Below are 16,329 nucleotides of genomic sequence, written 5' to 3' on the forward strand. Positions count from 1 at the left end.
CATTCCTGCCACGTGAATCGTCCCCTGAAACGGCCGATATTCTTGCCTTTGAAAAACTGGAACGTGCCCGTGATTACTTGCCACAACTTTCCCTCCCCCCTTCCTCTTCCTCCCGTGTTTCTTTCCTTTCGCGATATCGATCATCCTGCGATCTGTCGTATCTTTCATCGCGACGAGTTGATGAAAATTTGACGAGAAAAAAAAAAAAGAAAATACACATCACGTAACTTTATTCGCGACCCTCGCGATCACCGATTTATCGATCAAGGTCGCAATTATCGAATTCGGACTATCTCTCAGGCAGTCTCTAGACGGACGGGTAATATTTTTCCAAATTTCTTCTACCCCGATAAATCATTCAAGAACGATGTACACACACGCATAATATAAATTTTCGTTTCATCGCGCGTTGTTTATTCAAGATAATCCGCGAGGAACTGCGTTGATCGGACTGGAACAAAAATTCGAAAAGAGTTAAAAAAAGAAAAAAAAAAAAGAAAGAAAGAAAAAAAAGAAAAAAAAGAACGCGACTGCTTCTTTTCAGGCGGCGAATCGTAATTAATATTATCGGTAGAAATGAAAAACTTTAATGAACAAGGGTGGCGGGGTCGGTCCGTCCGACAGGCAACAAGCTACGCGGTACACAGCCTCTCGAAATCATTATGTCATATCCACTTCATTTGTCCAACCCTATCACGTGTATCCGCCTGTGCATACGTGTGCAGCGCCGGCATGCCTGTGCACTTGCGTTGCTAACCCCATTGAATGGAACGTATACAAGCATCCGCTCTCACTCGGACAGAGCTTTTCGCTTTTTCACGTTTTTACCCCGCCAAACAACGGGGTGAAAACACAAAGGATTTCCCGCCGTTGCAAGCTGCACGGAGTATCATTAAACAAAAATGAAAGACAAGGCCTAATTAATAGTATTGTCGTCATCCGTATACGTATACGCGCGCATAGTTTATTATATACAAACTCGTTTGATGCGTATACGCATCTACGAAACGTGTACACCGGTGGTCACGGTTGCAATCGTGGTCGGCAACGCAACGAGTCAAGGCACGGGTCCATAAATAATAGCGTGACTACAAATATTCGTTTAATAAATAAACCACGATTCCACCGATAATCGGGCCCGAATCGTAATTAATCAACGTTATCAACGCGCCTACCAACCGCCCTACCAACCACCCCTGTCCAGAGACCGGAATTAAAAAAACGATCTCCGCTTAACTTATCAGGCTGGCGATGAAATTAAAAAAGTATCTCGCGATCGCGCGCGTGTGAATTTCTCGTAGCAGGTGGTGGAGGTGATGGCGGTGGCGATGGTGGTGATGGTGGTTGTGGTGGTGGCGGTGGTCCCCGGGATCGAATACGAATATATTATATATCCAACGAAAATTCATCCGATGGAACGAAGAGGCGGAGGGGTGGGTGGTGGGCACGCGTTGGCAGACGAGTTACGCGGTAATTAACAAATATGCAATAACTATGATTAGAGTAACAGTATCGCAAATAGAATATTTTCATTTGACAGGTATGTAATCTATGGGAACGGGGGAAAACGGAGGGATGAGGAGAGGAGAGGAGAGGATCGGTCCCGCGACAAAGAGCTCGGGTTTGCAAAATGAGGATCGAAAATCAAAGCCCACTTAATAACGCGCTGATGAAATCATTCGCGCTCGCACATTCGAGCATCGAAAATGTCAGACGTTGAGGGTCATCCACGTTAATGTATTTTTGATTAAGTGGCCCGAATGATGGTAATAAATAATAAAACGGAGCACTTGTTTACAGGCAACCGCAATTGAAATTCGATATCCGCTTGCACGAGCAGACAAGTATTAGCGAAAAATTAAACAGGCAGCGGCGTTTGTGCCTCCGACCAGACAATATACGGACACTGTAAATACGATATTGCAAAGAACGGATCTCCACCACCATCCCGGATCGTGGACAGAGATTGGTAAAAATTAACCAAAAATCGCGTCCAATTCCATTCCAACTTTCCGACGATAAATCGAGAGAAATTTCGAGGAGAAAAAAAAAAATTATCCCCGGATAATTTAGATTTTTCCGAACGAAGCGGAACGCACAGCAATAACGAGAGTTCGATCCTCGAACGAGACGAAGGACGATCCGAATCCGACCACGATGCCAGCCTGCCGGCCAAATTTCGTCAACAGCGGCGCAGAGAGGGAGAGGTGTTCGGTTCAACGGCCTTGAAACGAAAAAAAGGGATGAAAGTAACACACGCGCGCGTGTGTGTCCACGGGCCAAGGCACGATCTCAAGGGGTTGCGGGAGAAAATTCGGTGACAGTATCTCAATATACCCCCGAGACATTTTCTAACGCGCGCGAGAAATTCGCACAAGGGATCGGTGGTGGTTGCGCATCGCAAAGGACCCGAATCTCGACGTGGTCCCTCCGATTCCTGCCACCTTTCTCAAATAATCCTCTCCCGCGGACGACGATACGCGGTGCGCTGGTTGCTTTCGCGCGCGGGAGGGAGCAAGAGTCGCGGAGGGGTGTGTGCTGGTGCGTGTGCCCGCACCACGGGAGAGAGGGTGAAACTTACATATGACAAATTCAACGCGCTCCTTCCTGTCCTTCCTTCTTTCCTACCGGCACTGACACCTATGGCCCTGGGCCACGCTGGCTATTATTATTTTCATTCCTTCCCGCATGTCTGTCTGTCTGTCTCCTCTGTCTGACTGTCTGGCTCCAGCACCTTCTCACACCATCCAGCCCCACGGAACTCTTTTCCGATGTTTTTTTCGCCCGCCCACCTTACCCCTTTCAACCACCCACCTTCCGCCCACCTCTTTCCACGTGCGCGCTCCTACTTCTTCTTTTTTTCCTTTTTTTCTTTTTTCTTTTCTTTTCTTTTCTTTTTTTTGCACGTGACTACGGATCCTCGAGGACATCGAGAGACCGAGAGCTTTTGTCCGACGAGAGAAGATTCTCTTCCTGGCGGGAGAGAAACCCCGTTCCATCGTCACCGATTTTTCTTTTTTCTTTTTTTTTTTCAAAGTAGAGGAGAAGACGCGTATCGAGCCTAGCTTTTTCTCTCTTTCTCTCCCTCTCTCGAATATTTTATTTAACGGAAGAAAAGGAGACGAACGTCTAAGGGGTTCTCTTTTTTTCCCCTTCCTCTCCCCAATTCGAATACTTGACGGTCACGTGACGAGCAATTAAAAGAGGATGAAACGAAGCACCTGGCGAGAGCAGGGCGCGCAACCCCTTGAGGACTTAATAAGAAGGGGTAATAATAACCAATTTTATCGAACGTCACTCCGTTTCTTTGATGATAGCGGCCACGAATACGTGGTAAACGCACATTAATTTCCCAGGCAAATAACCGGGATTCACGAGGGGAAGGGAGGGAGGGAGGGAGGAAGGAAGGGGAGGAGGTCGACTCCCGTGTGTACTCCCGGAGAATACGTACCGCCGTACGTGTGTCCAGAAAATACGGTCTCCCGTCTCCGTGGAAAATAATGCCATCAATATAAAAAAGGCGACCCACCGCGACGCGGTAATAGAAACCGATTTGTCAGGAAGCTTTTACATTTCGACGCAGTGGGTTTCACATCTGATAGCCCGTTTTATCCCGCGGGACCCTGTCCCGTGTTACTCTTTCCCTTCCACCTCCTTCACAACCACTAGCCACCGCCAGGCCGTTTCTCTATACCAGCCAGCCAGCCCAGGGAATCACACCGACCACCACCCGGCCGCGGCCCACCCCATCTCACGACGTGAACCTCCGCCTCTCTCTCTCTCTCATTCTGTGTGTGTGTGTGTCCGAGTCACCCCTCGGTTGCCCGCCCGATTCCTCCTCGTCTTCCTCGCTTATAAAGCCGAGTAGATAGGAAATCTTGTAAAATGGCCCGGCGAAAGACAAATATTACCGGGGATCACTGACAGTGAGATCCGATTTATTTTGCGGGATTCCGGAGGCTAGCCTTCCGCGACCAACGCACACGGGGAGAGGGGAGGGGAAAGGGTGTATCTTTCGACATCCTTTCCTCGTTGCACCAATATTTATACGTATACGTAGGTATGTGTATATATGTATATATCAGCTTTTGTTCTTGCTATTCTTACGCCCTCGAACGAAAAAAAAGTTTGGATTTGGAAGAAGAGATGGTCAACAACAAGTCGTGGAAATAATTAGGAAAATTGTTTGTCTTGAATGAAGGGGGGAGAGTATAATAAAAGTGGAATTTTTCGGCACAGGCACACACAATGGCGGTGACCACCGTCAGCCCCGAAAAGAAGAAAGAGGAGGGAGGGGGTGGAGAAGAGGGGGGGAAAAACGGTGTAATTACACGGTACGAATCGCGCGCGTTCGAGCCGTTTAAAAACTTACAGCTCGTCCATTCCGCGGAACGGTATTCGCGGAAGGGCGCTGCGGAGAATGGCGTAAAAGGATAGGGGAGGGGAGGGAGGGGCGACTGTTAATTGAAAACTACCGAAAAGCACAATTGCACGAGAATTATTTCTATTCATTAGCCGGGTGGTTGGTTGGTTGGTTGGTTGGTTGGTCGGTCGGTCGGTCGGTCGGTCGAGCCAGCCGCCGAAAAACTTTTCCTCGACCAGGCGGTTTTTTTCCTCCTCCTCCTCCTCCTACTCCGTTCCCACTCTCCCTCCCCCTTCTGGCTGTGGTTCCTCTTCGCGTACCACCCTCCACCCCCTTCATAACTACCTCCGCTTCGCCCCACCGCCCCACCGCACCCCTTCTATCCGCTGGTCGCGCGTGGCGTAATTATGTAACATAAATACAATCCCTCTCGCGACGTAATTTTTGCGGTATAAGCTCAAAAGCCTGGTGGTGGGTAGCCCCACCCCGGCTGGCCCCTACACGGCGGCGGACTCTTCTCTCTCTCCTCGCTGAGAGGAGCGAGCTTTTTCAGGAACGCTTTCGCAAATCAATTTATGGCGTAACGCGGACGTTCTCATTGTCCACGGGGGTAGTGGCCGACGGTCGCCTCGTGGCTAAACCTTTTGTAACACCGGCAGCCATTGTTGTGACAGAAAATTATATCGTAATGCTTATTTACGACGAAAATTCTGAGCCTCCCTTTGTTGCCGCTTGTCAACCGTTCAATGCAAATGTCCTACTAATGGAGAACTCTTTTTCCTTCCCTTTTTCATTTTCTTTTTCTTCTTCTTCTTCTCCTTCTTTTCCTCTTTCCCCTGTTCGAATTTCGTTGGTTTCGTCGCGAATCACATAGCGCGCAATGATAGCGAGAGCGAGGATTAGAACGATTCGAATCGAAAATTACTCGAGATTATCGATCAAGTTCGACGACCTAATCCCACTTCATCGAAATTCAAGTGGATACGATGCAATGTACGTGGATTATTTATTCATCCCCCGCGATGAGAGAGAAAGAGAGAAGTATCGATGAAATCGAAGAAGCTCGAAAGATGCTTCCAGGAATTCCGGCGGGAGTATTTTCGTCGGTCAATGAATTTACAACCCCTCTTTAACGGAGTTCACCCTTAACCGCTTAACGAGAACTGCTTCACGGCACGTGAGAAAAAAAAAGCTAACTGGTTCGCCGTGGATGCGGGAGGAGGGAGGGGAGGGGAGGGGATGGGAGGAGGGCGTGTAAGCGGTCTTGAGGGGTGAATTAGCGCGAAATAAGTGCAGAAGAGTTTCAACACCCCGGGGGTGGCCCAACGATAGAACGAGGCACACAAGTTGCCGGGTTTCTGTACGTGCACGTACAACGCGGCCCTGGTGTGAGTCCCATAAGAACATCGTAAGGGTGAGAGGGCGGTCTGAGTCGAATGAAACGATACCTACTGCCGTTAGGGTGGCTACGCCGCTCCGGCGGTGGAAGCGAGAGGGCGGAAAACGACGTAACGCGCATAAAGTAAATTGCCGCGAAATCTGCGCGAGCTTCCAGAACGGCGTGGATAAGCGAAACAAATAAAATAAGAGCGAAAGACGAGACGGCGTGGAGATAACGGGGAGAAGAGGTGAAAAGGGTAACTCGAGGGTTGATGTGATTTAAGGGCGCGTTTTCGAATATACCCAAGGAACCGAACTCGGCCTCTTTTTACTATCGTCTTTCTCCTTCTTTCTTTCTTTCTCTCTTCTCTTCTATTCCTCGACGAATCCAACGCGTCGCAAAATATCGTACGTTATTTTGACGATAAGCTTTCCGTGCGAAGAGAAAAAAAGGGGGGAAAAAAGGAAAAGAAAAGAGAAGAGAAAAAGCTCGCGGATTTTTCCCTACCGTTTAGATTTCGTCCCTCTTTCTGCCGCGGCGCTATCACCGACGATAATAATCATAATACACCGGGACAAAAGTAATAGGAACAATCGCGGTGTGATGCAGTCTTTTTTTTCTTTCCTTTTTTTTCCTTTTTTTTCGCGGAACGTTCTGACGTTTTCCTCTATTCAGTCCCCAAGCCGAGCATGAAAAAGCACACATCGTCCGTTACCTTGGTGCACGGTGTAACGCCCCGCCACCGCCACCGGCCTCCTCTGATTCTCTCTCTCTCGCTCTCTGTCTCGCCATCCTCCCCCGCTTTTCCCGGCGTATCGTCGCCACACGCAGACCATTACAATTTCAGTTACATTTTAATTAGCAGAGAATACTAATGTTTCGCGAGTGGCGGTCGCCGGCAAGTAGCCAATGAGCGCCAAGTTGACTCCTGCAACTCGAGCCCGTTTCCAGAACCCGACCTCTCCGACCACGCGCGCCCTCCACCGCCGTTCCCGCCGTCCCCACTATTACACGCCCGGCAACCCCGTGAAACCGACATGCATTTCACACCCCATATTCGCCACTTTATACGCGAAGCGGCTGGCTGGCTGGCTGGCTGGCCCGGCGAAAAAACGAACGGAAGAAAGGAAACGCGCGCGGGGGTGGGAACAAAAAGAAGCAATGCGCTGTGTTCCTCATTTATGTTATTAGCTCCCACTTTGGCGCCGAGTGTTCTTCACAGTGAGAAGCAAAGAGGAAAAAAGAGGAAAGAGAAAAAGAAAGAAGGGGAAAAAAGGAGAAAGAAAGAGGAGGGGGAAGGGGGAGAAAAAAAAAGAAAGGAGAAAAAGAGAAGAGTTCGCAACACCAGAGTTGGAAATAAACCACCCTGTTATTCGCGTGTTTTCCGCGTTTTCCGCCCTCTCGCTTTTCGCAATTAACGCGCACGCTGAAATGCACCCCGCAACACCACCACGGATTTCTCGAGATTGTTTCTCCAGCTTTAATCGTCGTGAAAAATTCGTACGAGAGATTGAAACGCGATGAATTTTCATACGCGTACGCGAATGTGTATGGACAGAAGAGAGAGATTTAGATGTTGGGCGGGAAGGGGAGGAGACGAGGAGGGAGAGGAGAGGTGAAGGAATACTCGAATAATATAAAATATTCCCCGAGTCATAAACTTCCCTTGCTTCTTAACTGGACGAAATTCCGAAAGTTTCGGTATCGGTGGTCGTACAACAAATGCGATTATCGATGTCTCGCATCGTTCATCCCCCTAAAACGACGGGGAGTAAAGCGTGCGCCAGACCCCACGAGCTCGTTCAACCCTCTCTCTTCGTCCCTGTCCAACTTGCGTACTTTGTTTTGGAACTTGTCCAAAAATAATATCGCGAGGACCGATGTAAGTTATCGATAAAAGGGAAAAAGAATTATACAAAATTTGACACGTCCGACGAAATGGAAAAAGGAAGGAAAAAAAAAGAAAAGAAAGAAAGAAAAAAAAAACGTCACGTACAAAAATAATCGTTCAACTCACATTAACAAGCCATGTCACTTTGTCTCAGAAGCCTGGGAAGTATACACCACTGACCTGAAGCAAGAAAACACACCTACATGTTAAAAAAAAAAAAAAAATAAAGAGCGAAACATAAAAAAAAGAGAGAGAGGAAAAAAAGAAAGAAAAGAAAGAAAGAAAAAAGTTAATTTATTCGTCCGAATAAATATAAACGCTCGCCACGTGGCTTATCCTTCCCACTGGGACGATTCAAAGACCATCGGCGAGCCACCACCTATCGTCTCCCGTCATCGAAACTTGAATCCCGTCAGCCAAGGACAATGTGGCCACGCTTTTGGGGTGGCTTGACTCGTCGAAACCCATTCCGACGTATCCTTCGACTGGACGACGCGAGAGCCCGCCAATGAGGCGACGGTGCCGTTAATTAACGAACTCGAAAAGTAACGTACCGAAAGTACCGAACTCGACGAAGCATTGAGGAGGGATTCCAGGGGGGGAGGAGGAGGAGGCGGAGGCGGTCGAGGAGGAAGGGAATGAACGAGCCGAGCGCAGGACGGAAGCGCGCGCGTATAAAGGGTCGGTGTCTGGCCAGACGGGCAGAAATGAAGCAGCAAGGGTTTTGTTTGTCCGGCTGTCCACCCCTTTCCTTCCCCCAGTTCACCCCCGCGGGCTGGAGCCCTCGCTGTATGAACCTCGCGGCCCCCTTCAACCCCTTCTTCTCCACCTCGAACTCCATCCTCCGGCACCCCTTCGGTCTCCCTTCGCTCCTCCGCTTTCTATCCAAGGCCCCCCTCCCTCCTTTCTCCACCCTGTTACACCCTTCTTACACCCTCAACCTCTCCTCCCCCCCATTACCGTGTTACACAATGCACGTGTGTACACCGTTTGCCCACATTCTCTCGCATCGTATATCTTCACGAGCTATAATATTGATTACTTCGAACTTCGAATTTCACCTCGGGGCCTCGATACGTTACTCGACGTGTAGCGTGAGTCGTTACGTATCATCCACGTTTCCTACGATTTCGTCCATCCGTTATATCTCTCTTCCTTCCTTCGTCCAACATCCTTCCTCCTCCTCCTCCTCCTCTTCCCGCGATTCATTTCGTAAACCAACCTCGTATTCCGATCTAAATCCGATCTATCTTTACTCTACGTTTTAACAGGCGTCGCAATGCGGTCAACTTTTCGACTTCGCTCTACTACTTTGACTTCTCGAAATTAGACCCTTCATCGCTCGCTCTTCCTGCAATTTGGTAGCAACGTTTCCAACCCGTGCTACTTTCCGGTTTCGTAACCGGTCAACCAAAGGGTGAAAATGATTAAAAAAGCGCGGCTACTGGATATATTCTATTTCTGCACGAGAGAAAGGTCGGTTGGAAACTTTTCGTTTCCCTTCAATTTTGCACGAAGATTGAAATAAAGTTTATCGTTTGTCTACAGTGTGGAAACGTAGGTAGGGAAAAAAAGCGTAGCAGTCCGTGCGCAGTCAATTTTTCGAGTCCTTTCCAAGAGGAGCCCGTGTGTTCCGGCTAATAATTGGCGAATGAAAAATGCAACAATACCAGCGAGAGGGAGATAGAGGGGGAGAGGAAGAGAGAGAGAAAGCCGGTTGTAACTCACGCTGGCAATATTCAGCTAAAAGACTCGTCATTCCGCCCCAGTAAACGGCCACACGACTTAAATTGCGTCACGACCATCCCGCCAACGTTTAATTCCATTCGCGATCTTTCCACCCCCGTTCTTCCCACCACGATTTCCAACCACCGTTTCAACGTTGCTGCTCCTCTCTCTGATTCGCATCACCGCCAACACCGTATGTCGCGAATCGAAGTACAAAGAAGCAATAGTAGAAATAAGATAATTGCTATTACAATTGCAATTTCATCCAGGACGATGAAGTCGCGGAAAAGAGAGAAAGAGAGAGAGAAAGAGGAGAGGAGAGGAAGATAGATAGAGAGAGAAAAGTGTGAGGGAGGAGAAGATACGACGAGGTCAGGAGACGAAAAGAGAGAAAGTCAGAGATGGTGGTGTATAACAACTGCCACAGAGAGTTGAACTACAAAGTGCGTTAATGTCGCGCTCACACCCCCTTCCTATATACGCTCTCAGCGTCGCTCCAATGCCGCAGACAGTTTGTTGTCGAAGCTTCGGGGATTACACAAATGAGCTTGTTCAACGAGAGAAATGTACATTCCCGGTACAAAGCTGCTCGTGCTCGGCCACGTACGGAATTAAAAAAGAGGGGGGAGGAGGAGGAGGAGGAGGAGGAACGAAAGGTGAAAAAGTTCCGCTCCGCTATCGCTCGCATCGTGGACAATATTTTCTTTGCTGAAAGCCCCTGTGCCGCGTAGAATGGGATTTCCATCGACCCGCTTCCGTTTAAACCCTTCAAGAACGGAACCCGCTTTTATCGGAGACCCTCCTTCCGTCAATATTGCCCTGTACATGTTTTTACACGCATCTTTCCTCGGGAAATCACCCTTTCGGTTTACGCATCGTTCGTGGATCGTCAATTGGATGGCTCGTCATGATCGATGGTGGGATATTGTTTTTCTTTTTTATTGTCTTTCTTTCCTTCCTTCTTTTTTCATCCTTCACGGGCGAGATAAAAAGCGTCACGAATACTCGCGATGCCTACTCGGCTACGATTAATCGGGGAGAAGTTACACAGTATCCGATAGTTTCGTAGAGAGACGAGGAATGGAGGCACGTGGGAAGAGAGAGAGAAAGAGAAAGAGAGAGAGAGAGGAGAGGCAGTTCAGCCCCTGCACTAAGCATACCGTAGGGGCTAGGGATAGTAATTGTATACGTACTAAGAGAATGGCAAGGTAAACAAAACTATGTAAGATTGCCCCATTAATATACATATCTCTTGGTTCAGTTGGGCCGTGAGAGAGCCGACCGACCCTCTCTCGCTGTGCCTTCCACCGTTGTGCCTTCCAAAGGGAGGGGGTGAGTAGTCTTGGCCTTAGACTCTGGGGTTAGACTCGTTCGAGAGCAAGAAGGGTACACAATGGATATTGAGACCATAATTTACGGCTGATTGTTAGCCCCGCGATCTATGGATTCCTACCTTCCTCCTTCGACCGCTTCTCCTTCGACCACCTTCCAACAACGTTCCTTCATCCTCGTGTCGAATTTGCGTTAGCTTTCTAATAAGTGGCGGGAGAATATTCTGTGTGTGTGTGTGTCTGTGTATTCGGAATGGAAGTCCAAGGCATTAGGAGGAATCCTTGCGTACGTAACTTGCGTTTCTCTCTGGCGCGTCCAACGCGATCAAAGTATCTGTTAACTTAAGATTTCTCGCGAAACTCTGAAGATTAATCGTGAAATTAATCAAGCAACTTAACTTTGAAGACATTGAAAAGAAGGTTGAACGAATAGTTTCGACGGACGAAAGGGTCGAAAGATTCTGATAAAATTTAATAGTGGAGGAATAGGAGAGGGATTGATTACGCGTGAAAGCGGGGATAAGTTTGTTTTCGAGCGGTATCGTTAATTGGCTAAAACCCAGAGTGGAACTGTACCGTACGAGGTCACCCTCCCTCCGCTTACCCCGGTCGGGTTCGCAACAAGAACGCCGGTTATAAATTAATTACGAGGGTCAAATTCACAACTGGGTCCCATTCCACCGGACGATTTCGGAGGGAGGCGAATGTCTTACTAGTTTCGCCGCTGGCTCAAGGGACCAAGGAGTGAAAGGAGGAGGCGATGTTTGGCCTTCCTTACGAGGGACCAACTAACCAGCCAGCGACCGACCAACCTGCCACTTACCGAAGGATAATAACGTAGTAATCCTGCCATGAGACACGGATGAAGTCCTTAATAACCCTATAAGCCCGAGATATATGTTGCGTATCAATATAAGCAGAGACAAGCCGGTGTAACAACGGTACATTATACCTCCAACCCCCGCAACCTTAATTAACTTATCGCGCGATGTACCGTAAGGGTGTATAACGATATCGATTAAAACGAAATATCTCATTTTATAATTATCACTTGACGCGACGACACACACGTTCCGACTACTTTCGATTTATCGAACGTAATAATAATAGCGAAACGTGTTGTTTGTCTTCGTGACTTGTAATAAATTATCCCAGCTGAAATATTAAATATGTATCGTATTGCCTTGCCTCACACGCGCTCATAAACGGCCGCATCGCAGAATTCCAATTTCGAATCGATCTTCGGTAATTTTCCAAAATTTTGCAAAAACCCAAACGCGAATTTCAATAAAGCCCTAGTAATTAATTTGTGATTATATCACGAATGCCGGCAAATTCGCGTTACGTTGCATAGCGCGATAGGAATGCAACCGAGTTCAACAAGCGCCAATACGAAGTGCGTGATTTAGAGAGACGCATAAACGATATTCCGATATGGGTTTCACGCTGATACGTTCCCGCTCCCGTTTCGATACGACCCTCGACCGGGGCAAAAATTGACAAGCGACAAATCGGCCGCGACCGAGTCGTCGCATTTTTCCCCCCTCCCCGCATCGCATTCCCAGCTTTTGTTAATCGTTCCGCGAAATTCGACCGCGAAACGGATAAGATTCTTCTTTTCCCAGACCAATTATCTTTACTTTTCCCTTATTTTTTTCGAAATCTAATAGAAAAAGAATTACAGACGATCGCGATATATTCCCTTTCAAGAGACAGAGAAGATATACGAAGTGCGATGCATTCGCGATAACGAGCGAAACGAGGAATAAACAATCGCGCGTGCACACAACTTTAAATATAGAAATCACGGCGGAGAGATACGGCGGGGGCTATCGTCACGGTGGCAGCTATTGGACGTAAACGACATCGACATTTTATCCGCGAGACGGTCTTCAACACGCCCCCGTTTCCCTGGCCGGGGCAAAAAAACAACGGCTGTCGTAACTGCGCGGCGGACGACGGTGTTATGAGCCGTTTTCCTAACCGATGGGGGACAGGTGGCGGCGAAAGTGGACTTTAACAAATGGTCACCGCTAGCTGGCATGGGACGTGCCTACTTGAGATGCGGCACCAGGATCTATGCCTTCCATTTCTCATCGGCGCTCACCGGCCAAACAATACCCTAAACCAGCTATGTAAGAACTGTCGAGCGCGAGTGAAGGACTTCGGGGCAAGTTGATCAAAGTCAAGGTACTTCCGCAGACCCTTGCCAAAACCGTTCACCCCAACAACGCGTGAACAAGATAGCGCGAGGCGAGGAGGACTCCAAGTTATTTTCAAGTCTTGTGTAACGTGCATTTGGTGAATCGTCAACGAGAAGAGAGAGAGAGAGAGATTTTATACGTGTTTCTAATTCTTCTTCTTCTTTTTCTTCTCCTCCTTCTTTTTTAAATAGAAGAAGAACCTTTTTTAGAAGACACGTTTGCGTTTATCGTGCAATTTCGTTGGAAGAAGAAACAAGCAGGATGAGGGGTGAAGCAAAGTATTCCGCTCGAAACGATCGTTTCTCGACAGTTTAGAGTTTACCGGGATATCGGGCGTAAACTGCCCTCAGGGACCTTGTTAGTTCAATTCGCCTCAACACCCTTTTCGTCGCGGAAAACTGCCACCCCTTGTTGACCACCACCCCAGACCATCGTCACTTTTCCGCGTACGTTCCCGCTGTTATGTTGCGTCCTAAGAGGGACGTTTATGGAAATATGCTTCCTTCCTTCCTTTCTTCGTGAAAGGAGATCCCCGACGAAACTTTGGCCGGCCGAGTTAATATCGAGCGTGATCGGTTTCTTTCCCCTCTCTCCTTCGGGAGGAAACGTTGCGAGAGAAAAAGAAGGAAGGAGGGGGAGGAGGAATCGAAGGGAAGAGAGAAATCAAGGGGATCCAGAATGAGAGAGAAGAGGAGGGGAAAAAAAAAGGGAGAAAAAGATTGGTGGAACCACGATCGGTCCGAGTATTGTCAAGGTAGAGTATTGTCCTGTCCTGCTTCCAAAATAATCGTGGACCGGACCTAATGGGGTATGAAGTCCTGATATCAAAATAACTCATCCGTGCCCGGTGCGTGGTCAAACGGTTCGAGCGTTTCTTTCTCCTCGCGCGTTCATCGCGCCAAAAAGTTAAAAATAGTGGCAGTAAAAAAATTCCTTTCACCAGGTGTCCCTGCCATTGTCCGGCTTGGCAGATAGAACACGGAGAGAGATGGTTACGCGTCCCTGGCAAAAATCTTGGAAGCGTGGACGATAACGCGCGTCGCTGTCCATCCTTTGTCCATCCCGCGTGATAACAATAACGTTTCCAAGGTCTTCGTTTTTTTTCTCTTTTCTCTTCTTTTTCTTCTCCTCTCTCTCTCTCTCTCTCTCTCTCTCTCCCTTTCCTTTTCTTCCAATGACGACAAATTTTCCACTCTTTTCCAGGTCGATGTTCACGCCGCGAAAACGATTGAGCGGCGCGGTTTCAAGCGGTGCGCTATCACGGACGAATTATCGATTATCCACAAATGACGTATAAATTTTTGATGCGTTTGTATTTTCAGTACACGGCCGTGTATATCGATAGAAGGAACGGTTATAATGTATAGTAGTGTCTCGAATACGCTGTGTCACAATTTATGCGACACAGTCTCTACTAACGTTCTATTGTTATTCGATGAAATAGAAATCGTTTGCCGGCATGTTATGAATATTATTAAAACGACAAGTTAAAAGATCATTTGAATACTGTCGGAAAATTCTCCGGAAGTGGAGTACAGGGTTAGTGACACTGTATCGACGTAAAATGTCGATATCTATTTCTAATCCACGTAATCGGACCGGTGTCCCGTATTAACATCGGGAATGTTTGGTGACAAAATACATGGATGGATGAAACGGACGGTCGAAAAAAAAAAAAAAAAAAAAAAACGGACGATATTGCGCCGGTTGGTTTTCGATCCGATCGAACGGTTGCCACCGTTCATATTTTTTAATAGGCGATCAACAGGTTCTCTTCCCCTTGGAGAAAAGGAAAAAAAAAAAGAAAAAAAAGAAAAAAAAAAGGAAAAGAGATGGAAGAAAAAAAAAAAATTCTCGTAAAATATTTTATCCGGTAACAAATGGCAAACGGTTGTATTACCGTCCTTAATTTTTTTTCGTCAAAATTATGCGCAATTAAAAGACTTTAAATATCCTATCGCGCAACTGACTTGGAAATATCTCTGACCTTTGTCCGATAGTAAATCAAAGGAACGCTTAGCAAAGTTAGTCCCTACACTACAATTATTGCGTTCGTAGTTTTTTCTATTTTTACATCCCAAGAATATACGGTCTACGTGTACACCATCTATATTGTCTCATAAATAATACGAAGCGAAAGAGACACGGTAATAACTTTAGATGTGACAACAAATAGCCAGCGCGAAACCGACTGGTTTTATGCGACAACGGTTTCAATATCTGACCAACAAACCACACGCCATTCTTTTAAATTATACCAGACAACTCTAACCGACCAACAAAGCCGTCCAATTAAAGTCGGGCTGACCTAAAACAAAAGAAAATCCTCCTTAATCGGTAACCACAGCTGACTTCGCTGTGCTTGCTTACTCACTTTTATTCGCCCGCCCGCCCAATCGAAGTCTTCCCGTTGAAACGATTAGAAACGAATGGCTGACGAATCGAATCGATCGACACGAACGGACACCCGACGAGGACAACGACGACGACGACGACGACGAAACTCTAGGCTTACGTAATCGTTGTCGGAAAGCGAAATTACCCTAAATAGTAACAGGGAAGGCGATGCCATATTGGACGAGTCGAAGGATAGGGCCGTTGGGTGTAAAAGGTGGCACAAGCAGAGTGGTGGAGGGAAGGGAGGGTGGAGAAGGCCGGTTTTCACCCTTGCCAAAGTCGAAAGTAGGAACCGCGACTATGGGTGAAGCTAAGTCTGTCCGTGTAATGGGGCATCGGCACGCGATTTCCAAACCCCTGCCCCCGTACGCGATTCTAACTTTGCCCAGAACCACCCCAAATCCGCCCCCCTCTCGGCATGCCCCATCCCCACCGGTACAGGGTGTTGCGCTGTGACTTATCGGCTCTAATTATTCGCCGGCAAGAAACCGGGTGGAGAACCCAACGATCAGACCTGCCACCCTCGTAAAGTAGCTTTTCTCCGACGCATCGTTCCCACTAGTAGCACGAATATATACGTATATACCTACATACATATATATATAGAGAGAGAGAGAGAGAGTCGCTGTTTTCGAACCGTTTCGTCGGTCGAACACTCACCCGATTCCATTCCGTGCAAGTGATCGCACAGTTGCTGCGATGGGCTCCGCGATAAAACGATATCTCATCGACGATTAACTTTACGATTATTTTAATTAAAAACTGAAAAAAGAAAACGTAATTATTGATGATTGTTCTTTTTCTTTTCTTTTCTTCTCTTTTACTCAACTTTTCTCCCTATCGTTTCTTCCTCTTCCCGAAGAAATCATTTCATCCTTCCAAGATGAAAAGGGAAGGAGAGAGAGAGAGAGAGAAAAAAAAAGACTCACCGATCGAGTTAACCGTATTGGGTGAAATTAGGCTGTCTGGCTATCTGGCGTAACTAGCGACGATCTTTGGAACGAAGGAAGGCCACCCTCTTTCTAAACAACGGT

The 16,329-nt window shown here is 47.5% G+C and overlaps 1 protein-coding gene across 25 annotated transcripts in view; it reads right to left on the minus strand.

Moving 5' to 3' along the window:
• The window catches only part of Foxp (FoxP protein), a 234,575-nt gene that overhangs the window by 140,153 nt on the left and 78,093 nt on the right, over window positions 1-16,329 (minus strand). For 6 of the 25 annotated variants that reach the window (XM_026444549.1, XM_026444548.1, XM_026444547.1 and 3 more), the window contains one exon: window positions 7,762-7,815. The exons of the other annotated variants lie outside the window; for them this stretch is intronic. The gene's annotated coding sequence lies outside the window, so the exon portion shown is untranslated. The remainder of the gene's footprint in view (window positions 1-7,761; window positions 7,816-16,329) is intronic. 25 annotated transcript variants of the gene reach the window in all.

The sequence above is a fragment of the Apis mellifera genome, linkage group LG13 (genome assembly GCF_003254395.2).
Source record: "Apis mellifera strain DH4 linkage group LG13, Amel_HAv3.1, whole genome shotgun sequence".
Classification (NCBI taxonomy): domain Eukaryota; kingdom Metazoa; phylum Arthropoda; class Insecta; order Hymenoptera; family Apidae; genus Apis; species Apis mellifera.